The sequence below is a fragment of the Anas platyrhynchos genome, chromosome 3, assembly GCF_047663525.1.
Source record: "Anas platyrhynchos isolate ZD024472 breed Pekin duck chromosome 3, IASCAAS_PekinDuck_T2T, whole genome shotgun sequence".
Classification (NCBI taxonomy): Eukaryota; Metazoa; Chordata; class Aves; order Anseriformes; family Anatidae; genus Anas; species Anas platyrhynchos.
Genome location: NC_092589.1, coordinates 33,866,920 through 33,881,792, shown reverse-complemented (window position 1 = coordinate 33,881,792; position 14,873 = coordinate 33,866,920).

Below are 14,873 nucleotides of genomic sequence, written 5' to 3'. Positions count from 1 at the left end.
ACTCTGTGTGTCAGTCACTGTTACAGTGTGGTCTTTAAACCTAGTTCCATGTGCTAACTGATTCAAAACTACCACATCTTTTATCCTCCAGGGGTAAGTCAAAACTTGATATTAAAGGAAGGTGTAAGTCTTGGGTCTGAGGGTAATCACAGATAGCTTTGGAGGATGCTGAGTGGTCGTAACAGATTTTAGCTCTTATTCCCTCAGAGCATTCAGGACATTAAACATGGCATATATATATATATATATATATATATATATATATTGTTGGTGCTAATGTAATATGTTTTGTAATGCAAGTGAAGAGTAGCAAAGCCCAGAATAAAATTAAGGAAGAGTGAAATGTGCCTCCCACATGCACATGTGAGGGACAGGATTTTTCCATGTGTATCAAGTTCATCCAAGAACTACAATGAAAGGAATGTAACTTCCTGTTAATAAGGCCAGAAACTTTTGACAGGGAGCCTTTATAAATAATCCAGTGCAGAGACTCCTACCTTCAGTTTGCGTGGGTACATCTGTGTACCAAGAGGGCGCATAACAATGAGGAGACATTTCTTCTCAGAAAGAGTGATCAGGCATTGGAATAGGTTGCCCAAGGAAGTGGTGGAGTCACCGTCCCTGGGGGCGTTCGAAGGAAAGGTTGGACATGGTGTTTAGGAACATGGTTTTGTGGGTGACATTGGCAGTGGGGTGATGGTTGGACCAGATCATATTGAAGGTCTTTTCCAACCTTAATTTTTCTATGATTCTATGCAGAAGGAAGAGGATTCCTGGCCTATCCTCACCCCAGGCTAGGGGCCCAGCCAGCATAGGGTCTCCCACCTGGCCAGCAGCAAGGCCTGTGTGGAGGTGGTTGCCATCTTGGCCCAGCCCATGCCTATAAGCAATCAGCCACAGTCCAGGCAGCTGATTGCTTACCAATCAACCACCAGGTGCAGGTCTCAGGTCTCAGACCCTGATCTAGAACCTTCTTTGCACACCCTTTCAGAGGAACTTGGGTACCGTTAGTGGTGGATGTGCCCCAGCTGTAGTGAAAGCTACTTCCACAGCTGAGCTGGTCTCTGAAATGGCAGAAAAGCAACCTGAGAGAAGACTGTCCGGTAGGCTGCTACAATTCAGTAAGCAAATTGTATTATTACAGCAGTGAGGTAACTGTGCTAATAGCTATATCCTGTATCATTTCAGCTCTGTTTTAAATGGGAAAAAGTGGATTGATCTCCAGAGGAAACATGAAGAACCAAACATCCAATTGCACGTTTGCAGAGGCCCAGCAAAGTCCAAAATCATAGGTAATTCAACTAAGCTGTCTTGCCGCCAGCTGCCTGAACACTGCTTAATGATGCAGGGTAATTAGAGCTGTGTCCTAGTGACAGAAGCATTTTGTTCTAGATAGACAGGATAAAGGAGAAACTGGAACAGTTTTCTAGTAAAAAAATAAGAGAGTGGTTGAGGAGATCCTCTTGGGAGACTGTAAAAAGTACTGCCTTTGGGAAGAAAGTGAAGTTGAAAATTTGTATTTTGAGTGATGGGTAAGCCTAAAGTATTTGTAGACTGGTTTTACAATTTTTACTAGCTGGAATTCAATAAACTAGTATTCACTGAGTTTTAACCAGTAATTTAGTTGTTTAGCACAGTGATAGATGCACCTTAGCCTTCAGATCTGCCCCTCAGTTTTCAACAGACCCTCACGCTTTCCCACCTCAAGGCAAAGGAGCCCATAGGAGTGCCATTTAGGGCTCTGCAGTGGAGAAGGGAGTAGATAGAAAGTGTTTGTAATGCTCACTTAAGTCAACAGTGCTACCAAGTGTGATTTTATGAAGCTGAAGAATATTCAATGGCATTGCCTGTTCATATTTTAATGAACAGAACATTTTACCCCAGAGGACTTTTCACATAGCACAAAGAGAATGGAGTTTCTTACAATTCTTGCAGCTATGCTGTAATACATAATTTAGTCACACTATACAATGGTGGCAACTATCTTGATTTCTCCTGCAGATGGCATATAGAATAGAACTTTAAAATGCTATTATTATTATTTTTTTTTGTCTCACCTGCCATTGTTTAATCTATTTAAGACAATATTTGAGGGACCAGAGCAGAATCCATTCAAAAAGAATAATCCATTGGTGGAAACGAACAGTACATATTACTATACTTACATAAAAATTACCTGCAGTAATACCAATGGGGTACAGGACACCAGTGCTCAGTACAATAGTGCTAACTCCTTGAACAGGTATTTGAACCTGTTACTGAAGCTGAAGGTGCCTGAGAGATATAGGAGACATATAAAATGAGCCTGTAACCCTAGCTGAAACATTTAAGTCTGTGTTCAAAAGCCACATTCTCAGCTGAAATTTTGCTCATCTCATTTGGCTTATCCATCCGAGCACTCGATCCAAGGTACAGCTAGGACATACTAATGATTTATTATATCATAGCAAGTAGTCAGGGTAAGTTTTAAGAATACTGAATTTAGACAAATGATATGCTTTCCTTTATTTCTTAGCTACCTCTATAAAGACTGGGATTCTTGCCTTGCTTTTGACTGTGCTTCACTAGTTATGAATAGGAGCTTTATTGCGTATGCTTCATTAACTATGAATCAGAGCTTTAAGTCTCAAAGGGATGACAACCCAGCATTTACTAAGCAGTAGAATAAAATTGAAATAGTATCCTAGAAAAACAAAACAAAACAAAGTGGAAAAAAAACCCTAGCATTGTATCATCTGACAATATTACTGCAAAGTCCAAAAGCACTTACTTAGAAAAGTACTAAGTTATTGGTAGCAAAAATCTTTCTTGTTAATGAGATCATGCTACTGAACATTTTCAAAACTATACTTTTTTCATTTTGTTGTATTTCTAGAGAACTGGAAAAATTTGTATAATGATTGGAGCTACCCTGCTAGGATGGGTAAGTAAACAATTTTTGGCAGACTAAGTTGTTTATTCTTCTTATTACTATCATAAGGTAATTACAATTCTTGCTAAGGGTGAAGAATGAAAAGCTTTCACACATATTCAATAGAATTTAATACCGAAGTAAGAGCATATGAGTAATTTTTAATAATGTTGTATGGATTCAACTTCAAAGAGTGGTCATACTGAGGTCATTTAATTAAAAACTTACAGAATACATAGCAAGAATATGTTCCTGACTGGTTATTAGCAAAGGGAACATGTAGATTCACAGTCTGCAAAACAATGAGAAGAGTGTTCTTGAAACAGACAGGTAACAAAAATGCTAATGGTTGAAAATTCAGTCATACTTTCCATTGGTAAAGGATCATCAGACAATGGGTACTTCTTCTGTGAATGTCATAGTTTTATGAAAATAACTTCTGATAGGATCAACATATCTCATATGCAGACTGGAGAGCTAGAAGCCAGTTAGAAGGCTGCCTTCCCCAAGACAGGAAACAGAAAGAAACTTGAGCAATTGCAGTTTTACTAGGAGCATAACCACTGAGATACTCTGGTAGAGACTGGGAGGGCTGGACCTAGACTGCAAACCAGAAGGGTACAGGCAGGTTTTCCAGCTGTGACAGTTGTGCCTGGTAATGAGGGGAAGGAGAGAGACTAGTCTGCTGGTAAAGTCAAAGAGTCTCCTCTATTTTACCTGCAGACACTCTCCTAGCTAGAGCAGACATCCGCTGTGACATTTTAAGCAGGTGCTCTGACTTTCTGATTCCTTCCAAAATTCTTGCTTTTGAAAGGTGCTTTTGGATGGAGGTGCTTAGAGGCATCATCATGATGGCTTTTCCAAGCAGTAGGTTTCTGTTGCTTCCTGAGCCACGCAGTGTAGTCAGCATCCTATGGAGTACTTGGGGGCAGCAGGGACAGGCTGAAGGCAGCTGGGAAGAGGGGCATGGCACAACTCAGTAAGGGCAGTGCTGCGGTGCTGCATGCAGCAGTGACTAGGGGAAATGGATTTCCACTAAAGAGAGGGTAAATGTGGAAGTTGGGCTAATGACAAAAATAATGCTGTTCTTCACAGAGAGGAGACCTCAAAATGATGGAAGGGTCAAAATCTCCAGCCTCTGAAGCTTTAGTTAATACCAAAGTTCACACCAGTGGTGGTGGTAAACTGGGAGAATGAGATGCAATGGGAAATTACTTTTTATGGCAAGATATTGCCTCTACTCCGAGGCTGGGAATGTTTATTTCATTCAAGAGGCAGTACAGAAGTAGTGTGAAAGGAAATATCGGGGCAGCTTAGAAGTAAAGGTTATCCGGCAGAATGTAGCGACCCATGGTTTCAAGTATGCAAGTAAGATAGGAGATTTAAGTGTAATATCATCTGCTTTAAAATGAATGCAGCTCCTCCTGCTGAGCAGGTCTCCAGCTGGCTTAACAAATTCTGTGCTCTTCTCCTCTCACTTGCTTGGCAGTCTGGGGATGAGTGATATGCTTAGCTGACCCTGGGCTGATGCACAAGCATCTGGGAGAGTTTGAGCAGATGGTGGCTTGGTGTCACACATGGTCTTGGAAGAGGTAAAAACCAGGGAATAATAGAACCAAAATGTATCTGTGAAATACTCATCAACAAACACATTGAACGAGACAGTGGTTATCCTGGGAAGGACTGGGACTCAAACACCAGTTTGGCTTTGTGAGGAGCACTGCTTGTTGAGTGTGGGGTCTTTGGCAGTCATCTTTGTGGGAGACAACAAAAATTGCCTAGAAGAAAATATGATGAAGTGCTATTTTCAAACACCTCATTGACTCCGCAGAAGCCATTAGTGGCTATGATTTCTCTTATATTATTTTACTGCATTTTTCCGTTTCAACAAAAATGTACAATGCCTGTCTGCATGGGGTGAACTGCAGATGTAGTGGAGAGGAGGAAAAGTTCATTTCAAACATGAATGTTGAAAAACTTCATGCAGTGTTAACTTATTTTCTCTTTAAACTAAACATATATTTGTGTACATTTTAAAAAGTGCTGATTTTAACTGTTTTTGTTTCTGATCTGGGAACTCAAAGGGCAGTCATCTGAACAAATTTTTGTTCTTACTGAACTGTTATTACACCTTAGAGACCTGAACAGTTCCAGTGTGAGAATTTGAAGGTAATTTGACAAGACATGTGGAATCTAAGGTGGCAGAAATGTAGATAGAGCTTCATTTTCTTGTAGAAAAAGAAAAAGAGAAAAAAAAAAAAGATTCCAAGTATAACCCTCCTTGAAATGCCAACTCAGCAACAAGGTGCCACAAAAATTTCTTTCCAAACATTGTGGCATGTGCTAATGCCAGGAAACCTCACAGAAGTTAAAGAATGTGATTGAGATGTTCAAAGTAAAATCCTGAATTCCACTTCAAGCTCTGGTGGTGGCAGTTTCTGGTATGTCTGTGCAGGAAAAGAAAATTATGATTGTTATATGGGTAGGCCTACCTTGATAGAAAAATCCAGTAGCATGAATGATAAAAATAATTTAGACCCAAAAGTCCAATGTATAAGCGTAGCCAGCCACCACACGAAGAACTCTCCCAAGAATCCTGTCCATGTATTTTGTTTTCTAGCACATCCTAAAAGGCCAAACCATCAATTTCTCTTGGCTATCTTCTGTCCTTGCTTGCTGATGCCAGCACAGCCTGCAACTGCGCTCCCTCATTTTGCTGTGATGCTAGTATTGCGGGGAGAATATCTAGGCATGTAAATGTAGATATCTAAAAGAGGGAAATGGATTTGCATTTAATTTTGAAGGTTATCCAAAATCACTTCCATACCCTGGAAAATTACTTTTGGGTGTTCATTCTGGCAGTGGGCAGCTGTGAACACTCGTGCTCTTTCCCTGTCTCTCTCTCTCTCTCCGAACATGCTTTCTGAAATCGCTGGGTGGTCGTGACACTGGTAAATGAAAGGAGCGTTTCAAATTGGGTATACAGAGATGAGGAGGTGTGATGCAAATGGGTAATTTAGAAATAAAAACTAGGTAGTTGTTCTAAGGTAATAGTTCTGATTTATCATCTGCAAAATCCTTTCACCACATCTAAACCAAGGGCTTCTTTGGAACACCTGCACTTTGCTGTTGGAAGCTCATCTGAGCTGGAAAATTCTTCCTCCGGAGGCAATTTATTACCCATGTAACGGATGCTCCACTGCTGAATGTGTAGCATACTGAGGTTTGGCTACCAGTTTCACACTTTCAACACAAAGTGAAAAAATGGAGTTTGTGGGTTTGGAAGCATTTCTCTTATTGATATGGAAAATGGAGAATTTAACTTGGAAGTTCTTTGATTAACTCCTGATTCTGTTTACGGAGAGAAAAGGATGTTAACATTGGAAATTAAGTTCAAATGTGTTCAATAACAAAGTCCCTTCTTCAGAGGCAGATCTTGTTTCTCCTTTTGATGGGATACCACTCCCTGAGCAAAAAAGTCGTATGTGTCTTTTATTCCCTGAACAAAAAGTCCATCTTTGATTAGGCTGCTATCATAATTTTACATATTTAAAAATTTTACAAACTTATATACTTTACATATGGGAAAAGTAAAGGTCTGGGAGGAAAAAGAGAAGATATCCTATCTTGCTGATGTGGTTTTAAATTGCTGGGAACAAGTAAGAAACTAGCAGCTTTTAGAAAAAAGCACATTGAACTGTGTACCCTCAATCAGATTATTTAAGTCATTTGATTTTTCTATGGATAAATTAGTGTATTTTCAGACTTTTAGAATACACTTTTATCGAGTGTGTGCTTACTAATCTAACTGTTACACAGGATTACAGAACCTCTAAAACTAGAAATCAAACCACTTCACCTTCCCTTCCTAAATCTTCTGTATTAGTAAAGGTATTTTTGTTCTATTTTGTATTGTAATTCCAGTAGGTATCAAAGCACTGGAAGACCACACAACTGTATTCATTTTACAGATAGGAATGGACGGGAATTGCCGTGCTAAACTGTTCCCATCCATCTGGTATCTGATGATTCAAAAATATATACAAGAAATTCTGACATGGGTAGCCACAAGGTGAGATATACTCCTGTGAAACAGTTATCAGACTGTCACTAGTCTTCAAATTTCAAATATCTCAAGTGATCAGAACTTTATATCCCTTGTTCTAGTTCACCTCAAGATGATAGTGACAAAGATCTTTATATTAAGCAGTCCATGGTGGTTCGATCATTTCACAATAGCAGTTTTGGTGTTGTTCGCAGTTTTGGGGAGGAGTAGAGTGTGCTTGTGAATCGTTTTCATGTAAAATCCATGGCCACTTCAAGTCCTTGCGACAGCAAGGGCATTCTGCTGAAGACCCAGGTGCGGATCTAAATGTCAGAGGAAGCCTTTTCAGGCTGGACAGTGTGTTGGCATATGAACCCCGGGCTTTGGGACAGCTGATGCCAGATGTGGACTGAGTGGCTTTGGTCTCTTCTTTATTTTTGTTAGGAATCAAAACCTTAAGTGAACAGGTAACAGTCTATAGCAAATACATGGATTCAGTGAAAAATCCTTACTAAAAAATACAGAAATTTAGTTCATTTTTCAGTTCATTGAGTTAGACAGGCAGGATAAATATGGCAATACACAATGCTATTGGTTGCACTTAATGTAAACTTTGCTCTGATTTAACTGTGAATTAGAAGGATTTAGAAAATGATGGCTAAAAGTAAAGCAGGTTGATACTTTCCTGGTGTGGGTAGCTGCAGCTGAGACAGGTTTTTGACTTCAGGCCAATACCATATCAAGTCTTAAAGAAAGGACTAGGTTTGTCTGTTCTCTCCCTGCCTCCTCCTTTGTATGTTTGTATTTGGATTAAAGTCTTTGCAAATGTCCTAGGGAAGTGTCAGGTCTGCAAAGACAAAGAATGGGTATTGCCATTTTGGCGATGAGACCTAAGTTCATATAAAGGAGAATGACATGCTGATTGTGTAAGTGCAGTGGTACAAGTAAGAAAAGTGGAAGAAAATATCTCAGAAGCTTACACCGGGCCCTGCAGCAGATAAAGTTACCCGCAAAAGTTCTGGAGAACAATTTACAGGCTTTTGGGGCTGGAGGGAGATTGAACTAGGCATTGGTGTATTCATACAGTTCGTTGTTATCAGGAGAAAAAGAATAATAATAGTACACAGTACCAATCAAATCCACTCCTTGAAGGTTGTTCTTAAGGCCAGTACTGAAATACTGTAGGAAACAGTTCCTAAAGGGCAGGCATGTGGTGATGTCAAAGTGTTTTTTCAGAATTTTCTTGTTCTGTAAATGAAGTTGCGTATCTCAGATTTCACGCTTTGGTTGTGGCCTTTGAACTAAAGTGCAAACCCTGTTGGTATGGAAGAAACAAGTTGTGCTTGAAGAATTTTTATCAGACAAATATGAAGTGCCAAAGCTATGGGGTTATTTTGTTTATTTATTTATTTTGCTTATTTAACATTTTATTTACAACATCAACTTCATGTTGAAATTTCATGTTGACTACCTGGATACTCTGTATTTCATATTTGGTTTATTCAGGGTCTTTTTCCAAGGCTTATTATTAAAGCTTCCAGTGAAGGTGACTGCCCCATTCCTGTCACTGAGGCTCTCTAATCACTGACTTCCAAAAACTTCAGGCTACAGATAACAAAAAGAAAGAGACCACAATATAAACAACAAGGGTTCCTGTTCCATGCAAGCCTTTGTCTCTTTCCTGATATAGACAGGAGTGGGGAGAACTGGGTATGTCTCGACTTCTCTCCCCCTAGCCCTCCAGTTCTTATTTTAGTTTCTCTTTCATCAGCTGTGCAATTGAAAAGGCTTCTCCCAGACTCTCAGCACAGACACTGGGAGGTATGAGAATCCTAAGCCATGATAATGCCAATCAAATCTCTATGCATTGTCATTACCTCATCCACCTTCAAGTTGCTCTTTCCCTCTTGGCTGTGGGTTTAAAAAACATGGCCTGGCTGCATGTAGTGGCTGGCACCAAGTATCTCCAAGGCCGGTTTGGGGCTGGGACTGCAGAGCCACTCTGGGGACAGCGCCTGGAGCCACCTCGAGGGTGATAAAACCCCCTCAGGCCTGAGGAGGGCCGGGAGCGAGTTGTTTTTTCTGCACAAAGCATTTTGTTTGGTGTTGCCACCCGACTCTGCTCTCCTCTGTCCCTGCGGAGGGCTGCCTTTGACCTTACTCTTTCGGGTATGGAGGTGACGTTGCCTTGACTTCCACCACTAGCTTTGATCAGTGCAGAGCACTCATCCAGGCACCAGCAATTCCCCCGCTCTTTGGACACTGTTTGGACGTTTACTAAATACTAAATGTTTTGGAAGAGCTGGACTTACTGTCCATATGCAATGCAACGGGCACTGGATAACTTTCTGATACATTTTTAGTAAGTTCTGGGCATCCTTGTTCTGTTCACCTCATGCATGGGCTATGGGACTAGGTGCCCACATTTTTATCCAAGCTTGCACCCATGGAAATCCTTACTGTATGTCCTCAATGTGGATGGCAGCTGTGTCTGCCCTGACGTTAAGTATTTATATTCTCCTATATTCTGTGGGGATTTAGCATTTCCCAGCCTTTAACACTTTTTTTTGCTTTCATGAGTGCTTTCATGGGTGCTCTTTCCATACAACCCCACTATCATGTACCCCCATGCAGGGCAGAGGCTCACCTTAAATAAACTTCTTGGCATCTAGTGAGTAAGTCTCTCTGATCATCTTACAGGGCTCTTGTGCAATGAAAAGTTGGTGCGTATTTTCTCTCTTCTTAGCTTACCTCCAGGAATATGAGAAACCACAAGGAATCCACGCGCTTTGAACGTGGCCTGCACATGGAATTCCTCCCCTCTCCCCCTGTAAATCCTAAGAACCAAAGTTATTTTCGGATGTCCCCAAAGAATCTTTCCACCAGATAGCTGAGATCACGAATAATGGCTTTATTGATGAGACGTGTGGTCAATCACCCGTTCAGCAGCAAGGAAGAATTCCATGGCACTATTTTTTGGTCAGATTTTTTAGATTTTTTTTTTTCCTCAACATGAAATCTGGCTTCCCTATGGCACACATGAATGAATGAACTGTGCAGCCTTTTGCCACTGCCAAGATCCTTCTTATCCTGCTTGTTAGATGAAAGGATGAGGAAGACGTGGATCAGCTTTGCATCTGTTACTGTAGGCAAATGTCCCCTTTATCACCAAAAAGCACACCAAGATGTAAGGCATGGACAGATTTGCTGTTCTTAAGCTTGGGTCAAAGCTCAGCAGGCAGCCAGCAGCTGGATCTAAACCTCATGACCACTTGAGGCAGACAGGCAGTGTTTTAGCCCCGAACATACTAAGCTACTGTGACACTGGTGTGCGTGCCTATTTTTGGCGTCGCTGTTACCAGGCTAGCAAATACAATTGTGAGTCTTAGGTCTTCATCTGGATTCTGAATGCTACAGCTAAACACTGCATGTAGAAAAGCTGCATCTTTGGTTAGTGAACTAGTCCCCTTACGTGGCCGGGAGTATTTTCAGCAGGTCCTGTAAACCGGGTCATGCAAAGTACCTGAAATGTGGGGGGCGTCTGAACTTACTAGGCATATTTCAAAATCTTGGCCAGTGTTTATTCTGAGAAAGCAAGGCTTGAACTGCTGTAAAGTTAGAGGCACTCATAAGGTTTACTGTGGACAAGGGGCCAGACAGAAATCTTAGTACTTCAAGGACCCAACTGAGATGAAGTGGGGCCCCATTTCTACCTCTGCTCCTCTCAGACAGCTATTTACTTCTGATAGGATTGCTTTGGCCTGCAAGCTGTACTTGAAAGGAACAGGGATAACAGGACATAATCCACTGATTGCAATATATCAATACTTACAAGTAAGAACTTTCAGAAGTAATCCAGGTGTGACAATACACACAAAACCAGTGGTTTTCATCTTGAATATTATGTATTTGACACCATCACAATGGGCTCACTGGACCTTACATCTAACATGATATGTGAGAAGGGTGCTTTAAAAAAAGTTTGGAGGCTTCTCTATGCTTTTCTATGGATTTCCCTTTAAAATTACTTTTCTATTGCAACCTTATTGCTGAAAACATATTTCCTCTTTCCTCTTAATGCAAAGGATAATGCTGAAGAAGGGAAGGTGACATCATGTTTTTAAAATGCATAGCACATGAAACTGAAATATGAAAGTAAAGATGAGATTAAGCAGCATACAGGGAAGATTTAGCATCACAACACCTCACCAAGAGGTGATGTAAAGCTTTGAAAGCAGATGAATTCTGAGGCAACAGGTGAAGTCTGGGGAAATAACCAAATCCTTATTTACCTGGAATTTCTGGGTGACTGACACTGCGCTGTTTCCTGTCTATCAGCATCCTTATCTTACTTCACCTATCACACACATGTACAAGTATATCTACATGCAAGTTCAATGCAAAAAGTGGCAACAGAGTTTTATTTTGGTTTATTTATTTTAAAGCAGCTGCTAGGTGGTCTTACAGAAAGTGGAATAATCATGACTAATTTTTAAGCAAGTGTTCTGATAGCTTAGTTTTGCTATAATAGTTTAAAATAAAATCTGTAAATAAGTTTGAATGAAAGTTCAGGATCTTGGCTCTCCTGCTGTGAGGCTCATTCTTTGCTACACAATCTCTGTTAAATGCAGCGGAGATGGCCCTGTTATTACTGAACCATTGGGTTTCAAGAGCCCAAGACTTGTTTATGCTGGGAAGAAATGTTTCAGCAGAACCGACTGTTTTACCTACTGTTTTAAAAATACTTGAGCAGCAGAAAAAGGAAAAAAAATATGTTTTAAAGGAAATGCTTAGGAAGTCTAAAGCATTTTTAAACCCTAACTTTCTTTGTTACTTCTTACTTCTGAGCCTACATGCAGCTTCAGTGTGTACAGACTCCAGCCTTCATAGCCAACTCCACTTGGTTACTGCTGAAGAATCTGGCCCTACCAACACTCTGTTACTTGCAGCAGGAAAGAAAATATCCTGAAAGGTGCCCCAGGATAAGGGAATGGGAGAGTAAGTGTAAATAAAGCAGGAGGCTGGGCAGACCAACAAGAAATGTTTAACATTCCACACTCTCCACAAAGGGCAGGTCAAGGAAAGGGAATGAGTGGTTGGGATGAAGCACATGCCACAGATATTTTTCGAGTACTGTTCAGCAGAGTATATCTGGTCACGTAAACATCCACAACAAACAGAACAGCCTTGTTCTTGAACGTGGCAAGCCTCCCGAGGACCTTCTCTATATGCAGAAGAAGGGTCTCACTATGCGGGGAAGACACAGCTGCTGAATTTGCAGCAGTATGTTTGAATTCATAGGCACAAACAACACTAAGAGCTGTAGCCCAAGTGCCAGATCTTCTCGGATGCAACCAGCTGAGCGCTTGCTTGCTCATATCCTAGTCAAACCAACATGTGCACTGATTGACCCTGGGCAGGTAGAAGATGGAAGAGGTGAACTTGTCAAAAGTCATAACTTGAGGTTTGCGGGAAAGCCAGAAATATCTCTATGACAAATGAAACTTCCAGATGTAGTGTGCACGACTCTGATCTTTCTTATCCTCGGGTGCAATCCAAGCTAATTGCATGGAGATCAGTTATTAACCCTACTTTTTAATTTATAGAAAGTTAGAGCAACAGGTTGGATTCCATTTACAGGTCAAGTCACCCAGAGCCTTGAATTAGTGAGACCGTAGTGATGCAAAAGTGGTATGAGACCACAATAAGGTTTGGTTTTGGTTTATATAGAAATTCAAGCCACACAATGTTTAATAGTATTTGGCTATGTAGATATGGGCCTTCAGAAAGCTGCAAAACATCAGCAGAGGTAAAATGCTTCTATGAACTAAACCTTCCTCCCTCATGAGTCAGTGACTACTGCTTCTGGGAACTGCCATGCATACCTATAGAAACAACACCACATCACCAACACAGTTATGCTCAGTGGGGAAAACATAAGCTGCACTCTGCAAACAATGGTATGGAAAATAGTGCTGTCAAGCTTCTGGATACCCGTGAGGATATGCCCATTTGCTCGTCCAAAGACTATTCTGCTAACATTGTTTGTGCTGCCAGGGTAGGACCACCAAGGGCTCTCTTGAAGGGGCTGAAGTCCTCCCTGAGTGGTTTGTGAGTTCACATCATGCACCAGTGGCTGCAGATACCCATCACTGGCCGGTGAGGCTGGGTTGGCTGGTAAAACCTCTTATTTATGGGGAAGGAGGGATAGGTAACTGCACCAAGACTACAAATCCTCCCAGCTTTTAAGGACTGCAAAGGAACAGAAGAAATTGGAGAGCTTTCTCAATCGCTCTTTAGGAGACTTGAATCTGTCCCAGTTTAGCATTAATAGCTGTCTAGATTACCATGAGTTTTGGGATATCATGCCTATGAGTACTGCCTCAGAGCAGAAGAATGAAGTGGCTCCACTTTGTAGGAAAGTCACAGTACCCATTCTCAATTTTACTTCTTTCTCAGTGGGTTAACAGTTAGTATTAGCAGCTATTTTGCCTCATGTGCAGTTTGCAACCCCTTACTGGGTAGTTTGCATGATGATCCAGAGAGAGGTGAGCCTCCTGGAGTTTGAGTTTTGCAGACATGCAATTTTTTGATTTTGCTTTTAAGATGGCAGGGTTCAGAAATCTAGCTGGAGTTCATGAATCTATTCTTCCTGTAACTGAAACCCATGTTTTAGTCAGGGTTGATTCAATTTTTAAAATAAATGTTTTCCTAGTTACAGGGAAAGCCAGTGCTATGTATAAGGGGTAGAATAACACCCTTCCAAAATCCATGTGTCATGGGTGGGTGGCCTATATACAGGATATGCATGCACGCAAAATCTCGCTTAGAGTAAGAGTTTTTTCCTCTCTCCCCATCTGTTCTCTGCCACCTACTGCCCTGTCATTTCTGTCATCTTTCTGCCTTCTCTCTGAGCTATTTGCACATCAGTATACCTATATATATATATATATATTTAATAAGTTTGTGGTCATTATTTTCAGTTTCTCTAGGTGGAAATTGAGCTCGGTACCATTAGGTTTCACCAACATACAGTTTTTGTTCAGTTTTAGCTAAAGTAGAGTTTACTTTTCCTTAACAGAGCTGTGTGCCTGAACTTGGGTTACTGGCATAAACACGGTAGTAAGAGATTCTTACTGCTTAGACATGTCACCTATCCAGCCTGAGTTAGCAACAGCACCTACTGAAACACCTGAAATAAAGATTTCTTTGTAGACATCCAAATGGACAGAGTAGGGATGTGCCATCCTAATGTGCACAATGACACCTTTGCGGGAGGGGAAAGACAGACGCCGCTGTGTTACGAACACTCTCCAGTCTTCATGCCTGAGTCCTGTGGCCCTTTTGCCCCATGATGTGTCACTGCTTTCCCATTGCTCTCCAGGAAAAGCTCCCTGAAGGCAGCAGGATTTTTCCCTTCCTGGACTGTGGTCACACATGTTGTATGAAACTCCCATTCCTGCTGGGAAAAATTCCATGTACAGATCAAGGGCAGCACAATCTTAGGTATGCAGTCATCTGCCAAGAACAGACACATCAATTTTCTTTCATAAAACTGTGGAATTATCCATTGCAAAGGAGAGATAAATCATTAAAAACATGTTAGGATATCAGGCAGGGAAATGTAAATAATGATACAAAACAGCATCTGTTCCTGATCAGGTTCTGTTCTTTGATCTTTGGAAAGATGGTTATTAATTAGCAGGGTCAAAGCTAAGCCTTTTCTTGGAAACAATGCTCTTCTGAACCACCCAAATAATAGATAGTTGGTCAGAGTTTTGCTATCCAAGGCTTCTCTTGGAAGGATTCTTCAGATAAATGGGATAACAAAATTACCTTAATGTAAACAGTTTTGCAGTTAGGACATGCTTGTAGTAGATAGAGGAGTCATTTTATAGACAACTATGAGGACTGAAT